Consider the following 21,624-nt stretch of genomic DNA (forward strand, 5'->3'; position numbering starts at 1 on the left):
CTCTATTTGCACATCATCTTTTGCACATCTATCATTCCAGTGTTAATACGAAATTGTAACTATTTTGCACTATGGCCTATTTATTGCCTTACCTCCATAATTTACTACATTCGCACACACTGTATATATATTTTCTGTTGTATTTTTTCACTTTATGTTTTGTTTACCCCATATGTAACTCTGTGTTGTTGTTTTTATCGCACTGCTATGCTTTATCTTGGCCAGGTCGCAGTTGTAAATGAGAACTTGTTCTCAACTGGCTTACCTGGTTAAATAAAGGTGAAATAAAAATAAATAAAAGCGGTACCGGAGCGCCAAGTGTAGGTCCAAGATGCTTCTAAACAGCTTCTACCCCCAAGCCATAAGACTCCTGAACATCTAATCAAATGGCTACCAAGACTATTTGCATTGAAATATAAAGGTGATTTCCGATTGAGCCAACATATGCAGCGTTTACCGTGGGAACATTGCCTTTAAATTTAAATCACGCTGTAAGGCTGAATTTCTGCCATACGGATTTAATAGAGCCCTAGATCATAATGTGATGGGAAAAAATCAACAAAGAACAGGTGACAGTTTCAGATTGTGAGAGGAAGGCAATCTACACTTCATCACAGTGTATGTCATCCCTCTGACAGAATGTTACACTGAAGGACATCAGAATGCTACACTGAAGAACAGAATGCTACACTGAAGGACATCAGAATGCAACACTGAAGGACATCAGAATGCTACACTGAAGGAGATCAGAATGCTACACTGAAGTACAGAATGCTACACTGAAGAACAGAATGCGACACTGAAGAATAGAATGCTACACTGAAGGACATCAGAATGCTACACTGAAGAACAGAATGCTACACTGAAGGACATCAGAATGCTACACTGAGGGACATCAGAATGCTACACTGAAGGACATTATAAATGCTACACTGAAGAACAGAATGATACACTGAAGGACATCAGAATGATATACTGATAATGCCAGAGAAGCCGGTGTTTGGAGGATGTACAGTACCAGTCAAAAGTTTGGACACACCTACTCATTCAAGGGTTTTTCTTTATTTTTACAATTTTTTACATTGTAGAATAATAGGGAATACATCAAAACTATGAAATAACACATATGGAATCATGTAGTAACCAAAAAAGTGTTAAACAAATGAAAATATATTTTATATTTGAGATTCTTCAAATAGCCACCCTTTGCCTTGATGACAACTTTGCACACTCTTGGCATTCTCTCAACCAGCTTCACCTGGAATGCTTTTCCAACAGTCTTGAAGGAGTTCTCACATATGCTGAGCCCTTGTTGGCTGCTTTTCCTTCACTCTGCCATCAGACTCATCCCAAACCATTTCAATTGGGTTGATTGTGGAGGCCAGGTCATCTGATGCAGCACTCCATCATTCTCCTTCTTGGTAAAATAGCGCTTACACAGCCTGGAGGTGTGTTGGGTCATTGTCCTGTTGAAAAAACTAATGATAGTCCCACTAAGCCCAAATCAGATGGGATGGCATATCGCTGCAGAATGCTGTGATAGCCATGCTGGTTAAGTGTGCCTTGAATTCTAAATAGATCACAGACAGTATCACCAGCAAAGCACCCCCAAACCATAACACCTCCTCCTCCATGCTTTAAGGTGGGAAATACACATGCAGAGATCATCCGTTCACCCACACCGCGTCTCACAAGAACACGGCGGTTGGAACCAAAAATATCAAATTTGGACTCCAGACCAAAGGACACATTTCCACCGGCAAATGTTCATTGCTCATGTTTCTTGGCCCAAGCAGGTCTCTTCTTATTATTGGTGGCCTTTAGTAGTGGTTTCTTTGCAGCAATTCGACCATGAAGGCCTGATTCTGAACAGTTGATGTTGAGATGTCTCTGTTACTTGAACTCTATGAAGCATTTATTTGGGCTGCAATTTCTGAGGCTGGTAACTCTAATGAACTTATCCTCTGCAGCAGAGGAAACTCTGGGTCTTCCATTCCTGTGGCCGTCCTCATGAGAGCCAGTTTCATCATAGCACTTGATGGTTTTTGCGACTGCACTTGAAGAAACGTTCAAAGTTCTTGAAATGTTCCGTATTGACTGACCTTCATCTCTTAAAGTAATGATGGACTGTCGTTTCTCTTTGCTTATTTGAACAGTTCTTGCAATAATATGGACTTGGTATTTTACCAAATAGGGCTATCTTCTCTATACCCCACCTACCTTGTCACAACACAACTGATTGGCTCAAACGCATTAAGAAGGAAATAAATTCCACAAATTAACTTTTAAGAAGGCAATCCTGTTAATTGAAATGCATTCCAGGTGACTACCTCATGAAGCTGGTTGAGAGAATGCCAAGGGTGTGCAAAGCTGTCATCAAGGCAAAAGGTGGCTATTTGATAAAATATATATCAATATATTTTGATTTTGGTTACTACATGATTCCATATGTGTTATTTCATAGTGTTGATGTCTTCACGATTATTCTACAATGTAAAAAATAGTAGAAATAAAGTAAAACCCTGGAATGAGTAGGTGTGTCCAAACTTTTGACTGGTAGTGTATAGGCACGGGTTTTGTTGGTCCCGAGACGACCGGCAAACCTAGCCAATTATTATCACTTTACCGTTAATTTATTTATACTATTTCATTCTTCCACAAGATATAGTCCCGACACAAATCTAGGGTTGCTACCCAAGCCGGCTGGCCATTCTTTCTATCAGATCGGTTGCCAGAGACGCGACCCAGACGTTAGTTCTAAATTTCTCATTGCCATACTGGCTGGTAAAGTTCCTATCCCTTGCTTGCTAGCTAGCCAACTACGGCTAACTTACAGTCACGTCAAACAGTGCAGCCAGAATAACAGCAAAGTAGCTGCATTTGCATTTGTTTAAGCTGTTTTCTAGTGACATTTATTTGGATACATCCATAACATTGAGCTAATGATTTCGCCTGGCATACAAAATGTGCTTTCTTGTCAGGAGCTAGCCAACAACACAACTAACACAATCACTTCAAATTGAAGCTGGAAAGACAGAAAACTGGCTGCACTTCATTTCGTTTGACTTGTTTTCTATTGATAGTTCTTTGTATATATCCATAAAAATTATGCCAGCTGATTCATTATTTCGACTGGCTGAGAAAAGCTGCCTGCCTGTCAGTCTCATCCCGACACGTTCATTACTATGGGACAGCTGGAGATTGAATTTGAATATTGAAACAATGTTGCAAATGTCAACAAGACAGACAGCAAGGTTTATACAAATCTCTGCTGTTTAAAACAAAATGTTAGTCTAAAAGAAATGTGAGATAATGTCTAGATACTTTTATAGTGTAGATCAAGCTTATAAATTGCCTAGCTGGGCTGGTGAGACAGTGGATTGCGCAGTCAGATGAAACAGAGTAAATAGGCATTTTAACGTCATAGATTTAGCCGGTGGTAACTTGTGGAATAGACACCGGCTGGAATGCGGTTTTAACCAATCAGCATTCAGGATTAGACCCACCCATTGTATAATGAAGAACATTAGAATGTTATACTGAATGACATCAGAATGCAACACTAAAAGACACCAGAATGCTACACGGAATGACATCAGAATGCTACACTGATTCAGACGGGGTCGGAACTCACTGATACATAGACTTTCACTGGTAACACCCTCAGAGAATAACTTAAATTACGCATGGATGGAAATGTTTTTTCTGTTAAAGTGTGTGTACATGTGTGTAGGTGTGTGTTATTATCAGGGTCAGAGAATGACAGCTTTCCTCTATCCCAGTTCAGCTGCATTCTGATCCTTTGGGGTTTCTGTCTCACTGTGAAGAGAGAGTTCCCTGATGAGGAATGAGTTGTATATTGACTTCCATTAAACAACACAGTCCAGCATCAATATGAAACTCTGTATTCCATCCTCTGGTAAGACTCTGTGACCACACCCAGGTGCCAGAAAGGACTTTCACCATCCTCAACGTTATACCACACCACCTTATTGTTTAATTATAAACTATTCCACTAAGGAGTATGAGTATAGTCATAAAATATAAGAAATAAATATCCCCAGACTGTTGAATGCACCGAACAGTGCAAGGTACCTCCCGAGTGGCGCAGTGGTCTAAGGCACTGCATCGCAGTGCTAGCTGTGCCACTAGAGATCCTGGTTTGAATCCAGGCTCTGTCGTAACCGGCCGCGACCAGGAGACCCATGGGCCGGTGCACAATTGGTCCGGCGTCTTCCAGGGTAGGGGAGGGAATGGCCGGCAGGGATGTAGCTCAGTTTGTAGAGCATGGCGTTTGCAACGCCAGGGTTGTGGGTTCGATTCCCACGGGGGGCCAGTATGAAAAATAATGTATGCACTCACTAACTGTAAGTCGCTCTGGATAAGAGCGTCTGCTAAATGACTAAAATGTACAATATGCCTCACCCTTATCAGAGTAGTCAGTCACACTAGCCCCGTTTATACCTGGTGCTAACATTGTTCTGATCTTGTGCACATTCAAATTTTGCCCACATTTTTTGTGTATACGATTAAAAGACACGTTGACTTATGGCATCAATATGTGTCTTTAAATAAATAAATAAAAACATACATATCTGTCAATTAATTTGCATTCAGGGAGGGACGGAGGCAATCTGGTCACAATGCAGACACAGTGGATGGATACGACACACTCATTTTAATACCATATTTAGACGCATGTGAAAATATGTGGGCACAATCGGAATGTGGACAAAATCAGGACAATGGACGCTTGTTAGTGCCAGGTATAAACAGGGCTAGAGACACACACTGAAATCTCCTGAGGTATTAAGTGCCAATACAGGAGAGATGTCCCCTGACTGAGGTGGAAATGGGATCCCATTCCCATGGCTGTCGTCATTCCTGTCTGCTAACTGGCTTACGACCACACTCGATCACTACTGTGACAATGAGAAAAAATAGGAAAGAAAAATAAAAGGTCAGAAGACAGCGAGACTGAGAAAGTGGCATTGGCATTTCCACTGTGTTATTGGTCCTATATATCTGTGAGGAGCCATGGGATTACCATCGATACAAATTAAAAACAAATAAAGGAGGCGCGTGAGGGGATGCTCTGAGAAGCCAGAGATCAGGTTCTATTATGCTGTGATTTATAGAGCACTGACCCATAGCAGGTAAGGTGAGAGGAGGCAGCATGAGCCTGCATTCTAGCAGCCTCATTGCCAACTCACAGACCAGTCAATAACCCATTTAATTTAATGTCACAGCCAATACGGGTGAAGCGTATTGACAAGGTCCTGAATACACCTTCAAGAAGCCCCCCAGCTGCAAGGACCAGATAAACTGTATGTGAAAAATTCAATCTTGTTGTCCATGAATGCCCCAGAGTCCTTATAAATTATTAAACCCACCTGCCCTCCAATAAAGTGTGTCAAGAAACTTCAAATCCAGGAACTAATGTCTGTGATTTTGAGGAGGGGAGCAATTGTTCCCGAGACAAGCCTCAATTTCCAAATCACATTTTAGCCAGCTCTGCTTTTGCATCCTCTCTGAGGGGACTCCATCACTAACTGGCCTTTATGAATGTTTCAGTGCAGGAGAGGTGGCGGAGAGAGAAATGCCATTTCACATGACCAGGTAATAAAGTTATATTTCTCAGGTGTAATACTGCTGCTTCCATTGCTCTTGTGTTACGAATGCTGCTGAATTTTGCATGAGGCTCCTGCATTCAAAAAAAATAAAAACTGTAAAACTATGTTCAATAAAAAGCAAATATAACATTCAAAAGGCAGAATTTCAAATAATAGCCCTGGGGACTTGTACCTTTATGCCATCTTGAGTGTGCTCACCAAGATTCTAAACATTACCCCTTAAGTGTCAGCTTACAAAAAAATGAACGCCACATCCTCCCCTGCATCTGTCTTTACTGTTGAGTGGGTATGTGACAGTGAAATCTGGTGAGTCCAGTCTTTTGATGGCCCTGTAACAGTCAATAAGCCATTTAATCTTCGGCCTCAGCCCAGTCGATACAGACCATGCCGTGTCCTGCAGACCAAGCTGGCGAGAGCTCTGCCCAGGCCTGATAACCCACTCATTTCCCCCTAACCCCGACCCCTTTGTCTTCCATCCATGTGTAACGCCCTGGCTCCGGGACTCTGAATATTGAGCCAGGGTTGTTCATTCTTTTGGGTGTATTTCTATGTGTTTGGTCAAGTGACTCCCAATCGGAGGTAACGAGTGTCAGCTGTCGGCTCGTTATCTCTGATTGGGAGCCATATTTAATCTGTTTGTTTTCCGTTGGGGGTTGTGGGTTTTTGTTCTATGTTCAGTCGGTGTACTGAGGACGTTACGGATCGTGTTTTTGTTTTGTCGTTATTTCAACATTAAAGTCATCATGTTCACTCCCAACGCTGCGCTTTGGTCCTACTTTATTGGCGATCGTGACAGAAAAAACCCACCACAACGAGACCAAGCAGCAGTTGGATAACGAGTGGTGGAGCCAGAAGAGCGAAGGTTGGGAGAGGACTATGGAGGCCTGGTCCACCGAGAGGAGAGACCCCAGAAATTTTTTTAGGGGGGCTCACGACGTCGGGGCAGAAGGTGTACGGCCCGGAGGAGTGCAAGAGGTTGGCAGATATGGCCGCCAGTTTAAGGGGGCCACTGGTTACGAAGGGGATGGAAAGTGTGGAGGCACGGCGAGAGGTACTGGGGGGTGTTTCCAGTCCGGTCCGGCCCGTTCCTGATCCCCGTGTAGGGCCAGGGGTGTGTGTCCCCAGTGCGGTTCTGTCTGTCCCTGCTCAACGCACCAAGCCTACGGGGTGCGTCGCCAGCCCAGCTCGGCCTGTTCCTGCGCCCGCACCAAGTCTGTGGTGCGTTTTGCCAGCCCAGCCCGGCCTGTCCCTGCTCCACGCACCAAGGATACGGTGTGCGTCGACAGCCCAGCCCGGCCTGTCCCTGCTCCACGCACCAAGGATACGGTGTGCGTCGACAGCCCTGCCCGGCCTGTTCCTGCTCCACGCACCAAGGATACGGTGTGCGTCGACAGCCCTGCCCGGCCTGTGCCTGCTCCACGCACCAAGGATACGGTGTGCGTCGACAGCCCTGCCCGGCCTGTTCCTGCTCCACGCACCAAGGATACGGTGTGCGTCGACAGCCCTGCCCGGCCTGTTCGGGCACTCGCACCAGGGATACGGTGCGCGTCGCCAACCCGACCCGGCCTGTTCCGGCCACTCGCACCAGGGATACGGTGCACGTCGCCAGCCCGGCCCGGCCTGTTCCGGCCACTCGCACCAGGGATACGGTGCGCGTCGCCAGCCCGACCCGGCCTGTTCATGCCACTCGCACCAGGGATACGGTGCGCGTCGCCAGCCCGGCCCGGCCTGTTCCTGCCACTCGCACCAAGCCAGGGGGCGAGTCGTCAGCCTGGTAAGGCCCATTCCTGTTCCACGCACCAAGCCAGGGGCGCGTGTCGTCAGTCCGGCTCCGGCCAGCGGGGCTAGACAGGACCGGGGTACTTTGGGGGGTTGGAGAGGGAGTGGGGATCAGGGCCGGAGCCGGAGCCGCCGCCGAGGAGGTGTGCCCACCCAGCCCTCCCTTGTGTAGCCCTTGTTGAGGCGCGGTCGCGGTCCGCGCCTTTAGGGGGTACTGTAACGCCCTGGCTCCGGGACTCTGAATATTGAGCCAGGGTTGTTCATTCTTTTGGGTGTATTTCTATGTGTTTGGTCAAGTGACTCCCAATCGGAGGTAACGAGTGTCAGCTGTCGGCTCGTTATCTCTGATTGGGAGCCATATTTAATCTGTTTGTTTTCCGTTGGGGGTTGTGGGTTTTTGTTCTATGTTCAGTCGGTGTACTGAGGACGTTACGGATCGTGTTTTGTTTTGTCGTTATTTCAACATTAAAGTCATCATGTTCACTCCCAACGCTGCGCTTTGGTCCTACTTTATTGGCGATCGTGACACCATGTTGGTTTGGAGGAGCAAAGAAGAGCCCTTGGCCCATTTCAATCATGTATTCCCTCTCTTTAATGAATTCTGGTAATCCTTAGCAGCGGTCAGGGGCGGTTAGCCCCGGCTGACTCAGCTGCCTAGCAGCGACTCCAAAATGTACTCGTTTAGAAGATTACTCACATTTTTGTATTCATGGTTAATTTACAAACATGACAGTATCATTCCAGGAGCAACACAAAAGCCAATGCCAATTTCTGAAAGTATTACAAGGAAGAAATGACTTATCTGGCATGGGTTTGGTGTCTCTGGGTAAAACTAGCAAAATGCATTACTGTATTTTGAAGTGTAGCCTATTATTGTCAAAATAATGGAAATCATGTTGATTGTTTATCTATTGAAGTCATTAAAATAAATGCATGAAATAATACATGTTCTCTTTGTCTCTATGAAAATGTTCCTACTATTGAATTTCAATCATTTTAATTAAAATGAAATTGCATTGTAGCTCTTATGGGTTAATGCATTCGGAAAGTATTCTGACCCCTTGACTTTTTCCACATTTTGTTACGTTACAGCTTTGTTCTAAAATGGATTAAATTGATTTTTGTCCTTCATCAATCTACACACAAAACCCCATGATGAAAAAGCAAAAATAAAAAACTGAAATATCACATTTACATAAGTATTAAGACCCTTTACTCAGTACTTTGTTGAAGCACCTTTGGCAGTGATTACAGCCTCGAGTCTTCTTGGGTATGATGCTACAAGCTTGGCACACATTTATTTGGGGAGTTTCTCCCATTCTTCTCCGCAGATCCTCTCAATCTCTGTCAGGTTGGATGGGGAGCATCGCTGCACAGCTATTTTCAGATCTCTCCAGAGATGTTAGATCGGGTTCAAGTCCGGGCTCTGGCTGGGCCACTCAAGAACATTCAGAGACTTGTCCAAAAGCCACTCCTGCATTGTCTTGGCTGCGTGCTTAGGGTTGTTGTCTTGTTGGAAGGTGAACCTTCTCCCCAGTCTGAGGTCCTGAACACTCTGGAGCAGGTTTTCATCAAGGATCTCTGTACTTTGCTCTGTTTATCTTTGCCTCGATCCTGATTAGTCTCCCAGTCCCTGCCGCTGAAAAACATCCACACAGCATGATGCTGCCACCACCATGCTTCACAGTACGGATGGTGCCAGGGTTCCTCCAGACGTGACGCTTGGCATTCATGCCAAATAGTTCAATCTAGGTTTCATCAGACCAGAGAATCTTGTTTCTCATGGTCTGAGAGTCTTTAGGTGCCTTTTGGCAAACTGTCATGTGCCTTTTACTGAGGAGTGGCTTCCGTCTGTGTGATGAGTGTGATGGAAAGGAGTCAGGCGCAGGAGGGTAATCACCAAATACAGAGTTTATTCCTTCGTAGACACACAAATGCGCTCAAATAGCAATCAACGAAAAAGGCACAGGGGAAACTATCATCCCTGGCAAATACACTGTAACGGATATCCAACAATACATAGGCACAGGGGAATATCTACCCTGGCAACACAATGTTACGAGTAGCTCCACCGAGCTCCACTACTCTCACACAATCACCCACAAGGACAAGGGGGCAGAGGGAACACTTATACTCAGACTAATGAGGGGATTAGGACCAGGTGTGTGTGATTGACAAGACAAGACAATTGTGATGATGATTGGGGCGGCAGTGGTTAGTAAGCCGGTGATGACGAACGCCGAAGCTTGCCCGAACAAGGAGGGGAGGCAGCCTCGGCCGAAGTCGTGACAGTCTGGCCACTCTAACATAAAGGCCTGATTGGTGGAGTGCTGCAGAGATGGTTGTCCTTCTGGAATGTTCTCCCATCTCCACAGAGGAACTCTGGAGCTCTGTCAGAGTGACCATCGGGTTCTTGGTCACCTCCCTGACCAAGGCCCTTCTCCCCCGATTGCTCAGTTTGGCCAGGCGGCCAGCTCTAGGAAGAGTCTTGGTGGTTCAAAACTTCTTCCATTTAAGAATGATGGAGGCGGGCCTCCTGAGTGGTGCAGCGATCTAAGGCACTGCATCGCAGTGCTAGAGGCGTCACTACAGATCCGGGTTCGATCCCGGGCTGTGTCGCAGCCGGCTGCGACCGGGAGACCCATAAGGTGGCGCACAATTGGCCCAGCGTCGTCCGGGTTAGGGGAGGGTTTAGCCGGCCGGGATGTCCTTGTCCCATCGAGCTCTAGCAACTTCTGTGGTGGGCCGGCGCATGCTCGCTGACACGGTCGCCAGTTGTATGGTGTTTCCTCCGACACATTGGTGCGGCTGGTTTCCGGGTTAAGCGAGCAGTGTGTCAAGAAGCAGTGCGGCTTGGCAGGGTCGTGTTTAGGGGTACGCATGGCTCTCGACCTTTGCCTCTCCCGAGTCCGTACGGGAGTTGCAGCGATGGGACAAGACTGTAACTACCAATTGGATATCACGAAAAAGGGATAAAAAGTAAACAAAATAAAAATACAAAATAAATAAAAAATAATGATAGAGGCCACTGTGTTCTTGGGGACCTTCAACGCTGCAGAAATATTTTATTACCCTTCCCCAGATCTGTGCCTCGACACAATCCTGTCTCGGAGCTCTACGGACAATTTATTCGACCTCATGGCTTGGTTTTTGCTCTGACATGCACTGTCAACTGTGGGACCTTATATAGACAGGTGTGTGCCTTTCCAAATCATGTCCAATCAATTGAATTTACCACAGGTGGACTCCAATCAAGTTGTAGAAACCTCTCAAGGATGATCAATGGAAAAAGGATGCACCTGAGCTCAATTTCGAGTCTCATAGCAAAGGGTCTGAATACTTATGTAAAGAAGGTATTTTATACCTGTTTTTGCTTTGTCATTATGGGGTATTGTATTGATTAGAATAAGGTATATAATAAAATGTGGAAAAAGTCAAGGGATCTGAATACTTTCCGAATGCACTGTAAGGTAAGATTCAGGGTGAACACCGTGCCTGCTAAGGTAGAACTAAGATATTCCCACCCTCACACCTACAGAAGTGGTCCATTCCCACTGGGCACAGACGTCAGTTCAACGTCTAGTTTTAATTTACGTTTGGTTGAGTTGTCAACTAATGTGAATTCAATGTGAAATCAACAAAACACTTCACAATGTCATTGGATTTAGGTTAAAAGTTGGGTGGATGACCTTACATTGATGACTTTTTTCAAATCCAATCAGTTTTCCACGTTGATTCAACATCATCACATTGAATTTTTTGGTTGAAATGAAGTGCAAACAACGTTGATTCAGCCAAGTATTTCCATAGCTGAGGAAACTGGATAAATGCATATATTTGCATTTTATCAGAGCAGTCTGGCAGGCTAGATGATGTACATTATTGGAGAGTGAGGCACTAACCATAAATGACTGACTAAACATGACAGTTCATGTACTTTGGAAGCTATTTTAGTACTTGATGGATTGATGCATGCTTGCTTTTCTCTACTCCAAATGGAGTGGGCCTTGAAATACTCATTTACATTTTTAGGAAGGTTTTAATTAAGTGTTTTTAATGTTGCATATCTACAGTACAACTTGACATCTCATTGACACATGAATGTGCACGAAATATGAAATACAAACTTAAATTTACATTTACATTTTTACATTTACGTCATTTAGCAAAACGCTCTTATCCAGAGCGACTTACAAATTGGTGCATTCACCTTATAGCCAGTGGGATAACCACTTTACAATTATTATTATTATTATATATTTCTTTGGGGGTGGGGGTGGGTGGGGTGGGGTAAGGGGGGGTTGGGGGGGTTAGAAGGATTACTTTATCCTATCCCAGGTGTTCCTTAAAAAGGTGGGGTTTCAAATGTCTCCGGAAGGTGGTGAGTGACTCCGCTGTCCTGGCGTCGTGAGGGAGCTTGTTCCACCATTGGGGTGCCAGAGCAGCGAACAGTTTTGACTGGGCTGAGGCGGGAACTGTGCTTCAGCAGAGGTAGGGGAGCCAGCAGGCCAGAGGTGGATGAACGCAATGCCCTCGTTTGGGTGTAGGGACTGATCAGAGCCTGAAGGTACGGAGGTGCTGTTCCCCTCACAGCTCCGTAGGCAAGCACCATGGTCTTGTAGCAGATGCGAGCTTCAACTGGAAGCCAGTGTAGTGTGCGGAGGAGCGGGGTGACGTGAGAGAACTTGGGAAGGTTGAACACCAGACGGGCTGCGGCATTCTGGATGAGTTGTAGGGGTTTAATGGCACAGGCAGGGAGCCCAGCCAACAGCGAGTTGCAGTAATCCAGACGGGAGATGACAAGTGCCTGGATTAGGACCTGTGCTGCTTCCTGTGTAAGGCAGGGTCGTACTCTCCGAATGTTGTAGAGCATGAACCTACAGGATCGGGTCACCGCCTTGATGTTAGCGGAGAACGACAGGGTGTTGTCCAGGGTCACGCCAAGGCTCTTCGCACTCTGGGAGGAGGACACAACGGAGTTGTCAACCGTGATGGCGAGATCATGGAACGGGCAGTCCTTCCCCGGGAGGAAGAGCAGCTCCGTCTTGCCAAGGTTCAGCTTGAGGTGGTGATCCGTCATCCATACTGATATGTCTGCCAGACATGCAGAGATGCGATTCGCCACCTGGTTATCAGAAGGGGGAAAGGAGAAGATTAGTTGTGTGTCGTCTGCGTAGCAATGATAGGAGAGGCCATGTGAGGATATGACAGAGCCAAGTGACTTGGTGTATAGCGAGAATAGGAGAGGGCCTAGAACTGAGCCCTGGGGGACACCAGTGGTGAGAGCACGTGGTGCGGAGACAGCTTCTCGCCACGCCACTTGGTAGGAGCGACCGGTCAGGTAGGACGCAATCCAAGAGTGAGCCGCGCCGGAGATGCCCAGCTCGGAGAGGGTGGAGAGGAGGATCTGATGGTTCACAGTGTCAAAGGCAGCAGACAGGTCTAGAAGGACAAGAGCAGAGGAGAGAGAGTTAGCTTTAGCAGTGCGGAGAGCCTCCGTGACACAGAGAACAGCAGTCTCAGTTGAATGACCAGTCTTGAAACCTGACTGGTTTGGATCAAGAAGGTCATTCTGAGAGAGATAGCAAGAGAGTTGGCTAAATACGGCACGCTCAATAGTTTTGGAGAGAAAAGAAAGAAGGGATACTGGTCTGTAGTTGTTGACATCAGAGGGATCGAGTGTTGGTTTTTTGAGAAGGGGTGCAACTCTCGCTCTCTTGAAGACGGAACGGACATAGCCAGCGGTCAAGGATGAGTTGATCAGCGAGGTGAGGTAAGGGCGAAGGTCACCGGAGATGGTCTGGAGAAGAGAGGAGGGGATAGGGTCAAGCGGGCAGGTTGTTGGGCGGCCGGCCGTCACAAGTCGCAAGATTTTATCTGGCGAGAGAGGGGAGAAAGAAGTCAAAGCATAGGGTAGGGCAGTGTGAGCAGGACCAGCAGTGTCATTTGACTTAACAAACCAGGATCGGATGTCGTCAACCTTCCTTTCAAAATGGTTGACGAAGTCATCCACAGAGAGGAAGGGGGGGGGGGGGGGGGATTCAGCAGGGAGGAGAAGGTAGCAAAGAGCTTCCTAGGGTTAGAGGCAGATGCTTGGAATTTAGAGTGGTGGAAAGTGGCCTTAGCAGCAGAAACAGATGAAGAAAATGTAGAGAGGAGGGAGTGAAAAGATGCCAGGTCCGCAGGGAGTCTAGTTTTCCTCCATTTCCGCTCGGCTGCCCGGAGCCCTGTTCTGTGAGCTCGCAATGAGTCATCAAGCCACGGAGCTGGAGGGGAGGACTGAGCCGGCCGGGAGGATAGGGGACATAGAGAGTCAAAGGATGCAGAAAGGGAGGAGAGGAGGGTTGAGGAGGCAGAATCAGGAGATTGGAGGGAGAAGGATTGAGCAGAGGGAAGAGATGATAGGATGGAAGAGGAGAGAGTAGCGGGAGAGAGAGAGCGAAGGTTGCGACGGTGCAGTACCATCTGAGTAGGGGCAGAGTGAGTAGTGTTGGAGGAGAGCAAGAGAGAAAAGGATACAAAGTAGTGGTCGGAGACATGGAGGGGAGTTGCAGTGAGATTAGTAGAAGAACAGCATCTAGTAAAGATGAGGTCAAGCGTATTGCCTCCCTTGTGAGTAGGGGGGGATGGTGAGAGGGTGAGGTCAAAAGAGGAGAGGAGTGGAAAGAAGGAGGCACAGAGAAATGAGTCAAAGGTAGATGTAGGGAGGTTGAAGTCCCCCAGAACTGTGAGGGGTGAGCCATCCTCAGGAAAGGAACTTATTAAGGCGTCAAGCTCATTGATGAACTCTCCAAAGGAACCTGGAGGGCGATAGATGACAAGGATATTAAGCTTAAATGGGCTAGTGACTGTGACAGCATGGAATTCAAATGAGGAGATAGACAGATGGGTCAGGGGAAAAATAGAGAATGTCCATTTGGGAGAGATGAGGATTCCTGTGCCACCACCCCGCTGACCAGATGCTCTCGGGGTATGCGAGAACACATGGTCAGATGAGGAGAGAGCAGTAGGAGTAGCAGTGTTTTCAGTGGTAATCCATGTTTCCGTCAGCGCCAAGAAGTCGAGGGACTGGAGGGTAGCATAGGCTGAGATTAACTCTGCCTTGTTGGCAGCAGAACGGCAGTTCCAGAGGCTGCCTGAGACCTGGAACTCCACGTGGGTGGTGCGTGCAGGGACCACCAGGTTAGAGAGGCAGCAGCCACGCGGTGTGAGGCGTTTGTATAGCCTGTGCGGAGAGGAGAGAACAGGGATAGACAGAGGCATAACCCTGCAAGAGTACAGGTAAGGACACACTCCATGAAACAGTTGTGAGGTACAGTTAAGTCAATAGGAGTTGACCTGTAAAAACACTTTCCTATGACTGAGCAGTAGGGTCAGATAAGTGGGGTTACAATAGCTGAGTTAGCAAAGTCAAAAGCCTTGCCAGTCTTGCCTCTTGGTTGTCCTAAGGGCCTGGCCACAGAGCATCCAGCTAAATGTACTCAGACAGAGAAGTCTGCCCTCGCAGCACTGCTGCATCTCCCACGGGCACAATTACATTTCCCTGGGACAATATTGGACTGCAGTGACATAGAAAACATTCTCTCCATCCCTCCCGTTCTCCTTTCCTCCCCCAGACACTGCAATGCCATGCCCCCCCCTTTCACTAATTTCCCCTAGCCTTTCTAGAGTGCTGCTGCAGTAGCTGCTTTTTGTCTTTTCATTCTGTTACAGGTCAAAAGACTTGACAAAGTTCCAAAAGGCTGGTGGTGGCAGGGGAGAGAATGGAGGAAAATGTGACTGGGTTCAACAAAATAAAATTATTAGAGACAGAAAGGGCACAGTAACAAAAAGCCTTTCGAGATTGAACTTTCAATCTGAAACTTTAACTTTCTCTATTTTGGTGTGCTGTAGGTTTTTACAATAGTCTACACTACAAACCCAATCAAAATTTAATAGCACACCACTAACAAGCCTGAGAAAAGGGGAAAAACATGAATAACCACCAGTAATTGCAGTTCCTAAAGACTTGTGATACGCTGCAAAACCCTTTACTTTCTACAGAGACAGATCTTCAACAGAGAAACATGCATGGGAGCTGTTTTTGACTTAGCGACGTGTATGTTTTGTTTCTAAATGACTGACTGTTTTATGCACATGTCAACATACATACAGTCAGGTCCAAAGTTATTGGCACCTTTGATAAAGACAAGCAAAAAAAGACTGTATCAAATAAATAATACAAATACTGAGCTATTGTCACGCCCTGGCTCTGGGGACTCTTAAATGTTGAGCCAGGGTGTGGATTTTCATTGTTTAGTTTTCTATATTTTTCGTTCTAGATCGTTTATATCTATGTTGGCCAGGGTTGTTGGCGGAGCCTCGAGGTAGAGCAGAGCCAACTCCCCGTACTCAGGCTAGGCAGCGTGAGACTGGGCAGGTTCCGTGTTATGCGGAGCCACGTACTGTGCCACGAGTGTTCCGGCACAGTCCTGTACGTCCTGTGCTAGCACCACGCACGTGTCGTGCTAAGGTGGGCATGCAGCCAGGACGGAGTGTGCTGGCTCAACGCTCGTGGCCTCCAGTACCCCTCCTCGGTCCCGGATATCCTGCGCCAGTGCCACGTGCTGTAGTGCCAGTACGAGTGCACAGCGCTGTACGTCCTGTGCTGATGCCTCACACAGATTGTGTGGAAATAGGCATTCAGCCAGGACGGGTTGTGTCTGCTCTCCGCTCCAGACCTCCAGTCCGTCTCCACAGTCCAGCCCGGCCTGTTCCTGTCCCTCGCACCAAGCCTGTGGTGCACGTCGCCAGCCCGGTCCGGCCTGTTCCTGTCCCTCGCACCAAACCAGTGGTGCGCGTCGCCAGCCCGGTCCGGCCCGTTACTGCTCCCTGCACCAAGCCAGTGGTGCGCGTCGCCAGCCCGGTCCGGCCTGTTCTTGTCCCTCGCACCAAGCCTGTGGTGCACGTCGCCAGCCCGGTCCGGCCTGTTCCTGTCCCTCGCACCAAACCAGTGGTGCGCGTCGCCAGCCCGGTCCGGCCCGTTCCTGCTCCCCGCACCAAGCCAGTGGTGCGCGTCGCCAGCCTGGTCCGGCCTGTTCCTGTCCCTCGCACCAAGCCTGTGGTGCGCACGCTAGCCCGGTCCGGGCTGTTCCTGCTTCCCGCACCAAACCAGTGGTGCGGCGTCGCCAGCCGGTCCGGCCCGTTCCTGCTCCCCGCACCAAGCCAGTGGTGCGCGTCGCCAGCCCGGTCCGGCCTGTTCCTGCTCCCCGCACCAAGCCAGTGGTGCGCGTCGCCAGCCCGGTCCGGCCTGTTCCTGTCCCTCGCACCAAGCCTGTGGTGCGTGTCGCCAGCCGGTCCGGCCTGTTCCAGTCCCTCGCACCAAGCCTGTGGTGCGCGTTGCCAACCGGTCCGGCCTGTTCCTACTCCCCGCACCAAGCCTGTGGTGCGCGTCCACCCGGTCGGCCTGTTCCTGCTCCCGCACCAAGCCTGTGGTGCGGCGTCGTCAGCCCGGTCCGGCCTGTTCAAGCTCCCCGCACCAAGCCAGTGGTGCGCGTTGCCAGCCCGGTCCGGCCCGTTCCTGCTCCCCGCACCAAGCCAGTGGTGCGCATCGTCAGTCCGGCATGGCCCGTGCCTGTTCCACCGGTGCCTGGTCCGGCACCGGGCAGCTGCTCCACTCCGGAGCCAGAGCAATCCGCTCCACCGGTGTCCAGTCCAGCTCCGGCCAGCGGGGCCAGACCAGATCAGGTGCGCTACGGGGGGGTGGAGAGAGAGTGGTGGTCACGCCCGGAGCCGGATCCGCCTCCGAGGCGGAATGCCCACCCGGCCCCTACCCTCTTGTGTTTGGTTGGCGCGGTCGCAGTCCGCGCCTTTGGGGGGGGTGGTACTGTCACGCCCTGGCTCTGGGGACTCTTAAATGTTGAGCCAGGGTGTGGATTTTCATTGTTTAGTTTTCTATGTTTTTCGTTCTAGATCGTTTATATCTATGTTGGCCAGGGTGGTTCCCAATCAGAGACAGCTGTAGCTCGTTGTCTCTGATTGGGGACCATACTTAGGCAGCCTTGTGGCATGTTAGTTTTGTGGGATCTTGTTCCGTAGGATTTTGTGTATAACCTAGGATTTCACGTATCGTTTGGTTTATTGTTTCGGTTCGTGTGTGTACACTAATAAAGAATGTACGCTTATCACGCTGCGCCTTGGTCCGCTTCATCTGTCGACGATCGTGACAGCTATATTGTATGCTCAAAGAAATTGGGAAATAATATTATTTTATCGTTATGTAATTGCTCAGAGAAATACGTTTTGTTTAACAAGTAATAATTTTCCCTCTGCCCTCTTCAATTCAAACCACAGGTTTTCAATGAGGTTCAAGTCCGGAGACTGAGATGGCCATTGCAAAATACGGTTCTTTTCTGCATATGCATCCTTCTTTCAAAGCGAACCCCATCACTGGTGTACGTGGCCTAAGAGCTCTATTTTCATGTCATCTGACCATAGTACTTGTTCCAATTCAAGTGTCAATGCCGTTGAGCAAACTCCAGGCGTTTACATTTGTTGGATGACATGAAAATTGACCTCTTTGGCCACGTACACCAGTGGTGGGTTTCGTGTTGAAAGAAGGATGCATAGGCAGAAAAGAACCCCATACCTACTGTAAGATATGGTGGTGGATCTTTGATGTTATGGGTCTATTTTGTTTCCACTGGTCCTGGGGCCTGGGGTGCCAATAATGTTGACCTCTCTCTTTTTGAGAGAAAAAAATATTACTTGTTAAACTAAATCTCTTTCTCTGAGCAAATGTATTATTAGGATAAAATAAACTATATATTTTGGGGGGGCATACAATTTAGCTCAGTATTTGTATTATTTAGTTTATACAGTCTGATCTCTGCACATCCCTGCGTTTGCAGTCATGCAAAGCACCTTGATGAGCGACAGTCCCAAGCCTGTGATTGACTGGCACGCTAACACGGAGCGACGGCTATGCACACCACGGGGCAGAGAGGCACGGGGACCACAAGCACATGGCCCTGTCCCTGACACAAAGAACACAAGCCCAGACACGTAGAACAAATCGCTGCATATTAGGACCCCACCTCTCCCTCTCTCCTCTATGGCTGATATGACTGACTGTCACCCATGGCTAATGCCATTAGTATCTTCTTCCATTGAGCTGGAGACAGAGACAGCTATACCATTACAGCTAGCATTACAGCTGTTATCTATCTGCAATAATAACACAAATACAGGAGCCATTGCCATTGAAAAATACATTTCAGAAGATATTGTCAGTGAAAAATACCCATTTGATTTAACGGTAACACTTTGACTTAAAGGTCATAACCGTGTATTAATTTGTCATAACAGCTGACATAACTTGTCATAACCTGTCATAATATTGTCATAACACTGTCATGACACACATATTTAGACCTGTTGTGACATACAGTGCCTTGCAAAAGTATTCATCCCCCTTGGCGTTTTTCCTATTTTGTTGCATTACAACCTGTAATTTAATATGATTTTTATTTGGATTTCATGTAATGGACATACACAAAATAGTCCACATTGGTGAAGTGAAATGAAAAAAATAACTTGTTTAAAAAAATTCGACAAAATAAATAACGGAAAAGTGGTGTGTGCATGTGTATTCACCCCCTTTGCTATGAAGCCCCTAAATAAGATCTGGTGCAACCAATTACCTTCATAAGTCATATATTTAGTTAAATAAAGTCCACCTGTGTGCAATCTAAGTGTCACATGATCTGTCACATGATCTTAGTATATATACCTGTTCTGAAAGGCCCCAGAGTCTGCAACACCACTATGTAAGGAGCACCACCAAGAAAGCGGCACCATGAAGACCAAGGAGCTCTCCAAACAGGTCCGGGACAAAGTTGTGGAGAAGTACAGATCAGGGTTGGGTTATAAATAAATATCTGAAACTTTGAACATCCCACGGAGCACCATTAAATCCATTATAAAAAAATGGAAAGAATATGGCACCACAACAAACCTGCCAAGAGAGGGCTGCCCACCAAAACTCACGGACCAGGCAAGGAGGGCATTAATAAGAGAGGCAACAAAGAGACCAAAGATAACCCTGAAGGAGCTGCAAAGCTCCACAGCGGAGATTGGAGTATCTGTCCATAGGACCACTTTAAGCCGTACACTCCACAGAGCTGGGCATTACTGAAGAGTGGCCAGAAAAAAGCCATTGCTTAAAGAAAAAAATAAGCAAACACATTTGGTGTTTGCCAAAAGCCATATGGGAGACTCCCCAAACATATGGAAGAAGGTACTCTGGTCAGTTGAGACTAAAATTGAGCTTTTTGGACATCATGGAAAATGCTATGTCTGGCACAAACCCAACACCTCTCATCACCCCGAGAACACCATCCCCACAGTGAAGCATATGGTGGTGGCAGCATCATGCTGTGGGATGTTTTTCATCGGCAGGGACTGGGAAACTGGTCAGAATTGAAGGAATGATGGATAGCGCTAAATACAGGGAATTTCTTGAGCGAAACCTGTTTCAGTCTTCCAGAGATTTGAGACTGAGACGGAGGTTCACCTTCCAGCAGGACAATGACCCTAAGCATACTGCTAAAGCAACACTCAAGTGGTTTAAGGGGAAACATTTAAATGTCTTGGAATGGCCTAGTCAAAGCCCAGACCTCAATCCAATTGAGAATCTGTGGTATGACTTAAAGATTGCTGTACACCAGTGGAACCCATCCAACTTGAAGGAGCTTGAGGAGTTTTGCCTTGAAGAATGGGCAAAAATCCCAGTGGCTAGATGTGCCAAGCTTATAGAGACATACCCCAAGAGACTTGCAGCTGTAATTGCGGCAAAAGGTGGCTCTACAAAGTATTGATTTTGGGAGGGAGGGGGGGGGGGTGAATAGTTATGCATGCTCAAGTCTTCAGTTTCTTTGTCTTATTTCTTGTTTGTTTCACAATAAAACTTATTTTGCATCTTCAAAGTGGTAGGCATGTTGTGTAAATCAAATGATACAAACCCCCCCAAAATCAATTTTAATTCCAGGTTGTAAGGCAATAGTGCGGCATAACAGTGCGGTCGTGTTCTTTGTTGTGTGTCTGTGTAAATAGCCAGTTTTTGTGTATTTTTTGTATTTTTCGTACACATTTCCCTATCACACTTTTCATCCTTCTACAAAATATACTTTCCTGCAACCCGCCTCAATCAATGTGGAACGCATTCTATTATTGACTTAACTTTTATCTAGAATCTAGAATCTCCAGTTGATACCAGCTAGCCAGCTAACTAGCTACTTGCTATTAGCCACCGTTAGCGGTTTTCACCCAGAACATCGGATTTTCTGCCGGAATAACTGAATCACTGGACATTAACACCGGATCGCAACTAGCTAGCCGCAACCGAATTGGATGTTGCTGTTTGGCTAATCACCACTGCCCCTGAAGCAAGCACCAGTTAGCCTTGAGCTAGGCCCATATCCCGGCTATCTACCTCTCTGTCTACCGGACGGGAGTAGCCAGCTAACTAGGTACTTGCCATTAGCCACCGCTAGCGGTTTCTCACCATTGTCCGTGGCCTGCACTACCTACCAGCCAGCTCTAGCCTGGACTATTATCGCACTGTCTGCACAGTCTGCACTGTCTGCACAGTGCGTTATCGACCCAGAACATATCGGTTTTTCTGCCGGAATCACTGATTCACTGGACCTTTAACACCGGATCATCGTAGCTAGATAGCTGCAATCAAATGGACGTTGTTGTTGGCTAATCAACCTCAAGCTAGCCGCTAGCCAGGCCCTTCTCCCGGCTATCTACCTCTCTGTCAACCGGACGGGACCTCCTAGTGTTGACACGAAGCCCCGCCGATCCAACACGACTGGTCTGCCGACAAAATTGCCTGATGCGATTTCGTCGGCAGACCAGTCGTGTTGGATCGGCGGTTTCCCGTTACGACGTCGACCACGAAGATACATCTGCTAGCCCCGACCCGCTAGCACACCCTAGCCGTGGCCTCTTGCTCGCTAGTGCTATAGCAGCCCCCGAACTACCTCCGAACTCTCCTATTGCTGTTCACCAGACCTTATGATAACTCAGCTATACAGCTGATGCCTGCTGGACTGTTCCTTTATACGGTACCGCATCCTGTTTATGTTTAGCCTCAGCCCAAACTTTGTCGCCATTACCAGCTGTTGTCTTAGCTCTCTCGAATAACACCCGTGATTGCTTTATGCCT

The sequence above is a fragment of the Coregonus clupeaformis genome, chromosome 24, assembly GCF_020615455.1.
Source record: "Coregonus clupeaformis isolate EN_2021a chromosome 24, ASM2061545v1, whole genome shotgun sequence".
NCBI classification, from domain to species: Eukaryota; Metazoa; Chordata; class Actinopteri; order Salmoniformes; family Salmonidae; genus Coregonus; species Coregonus clupeaformis.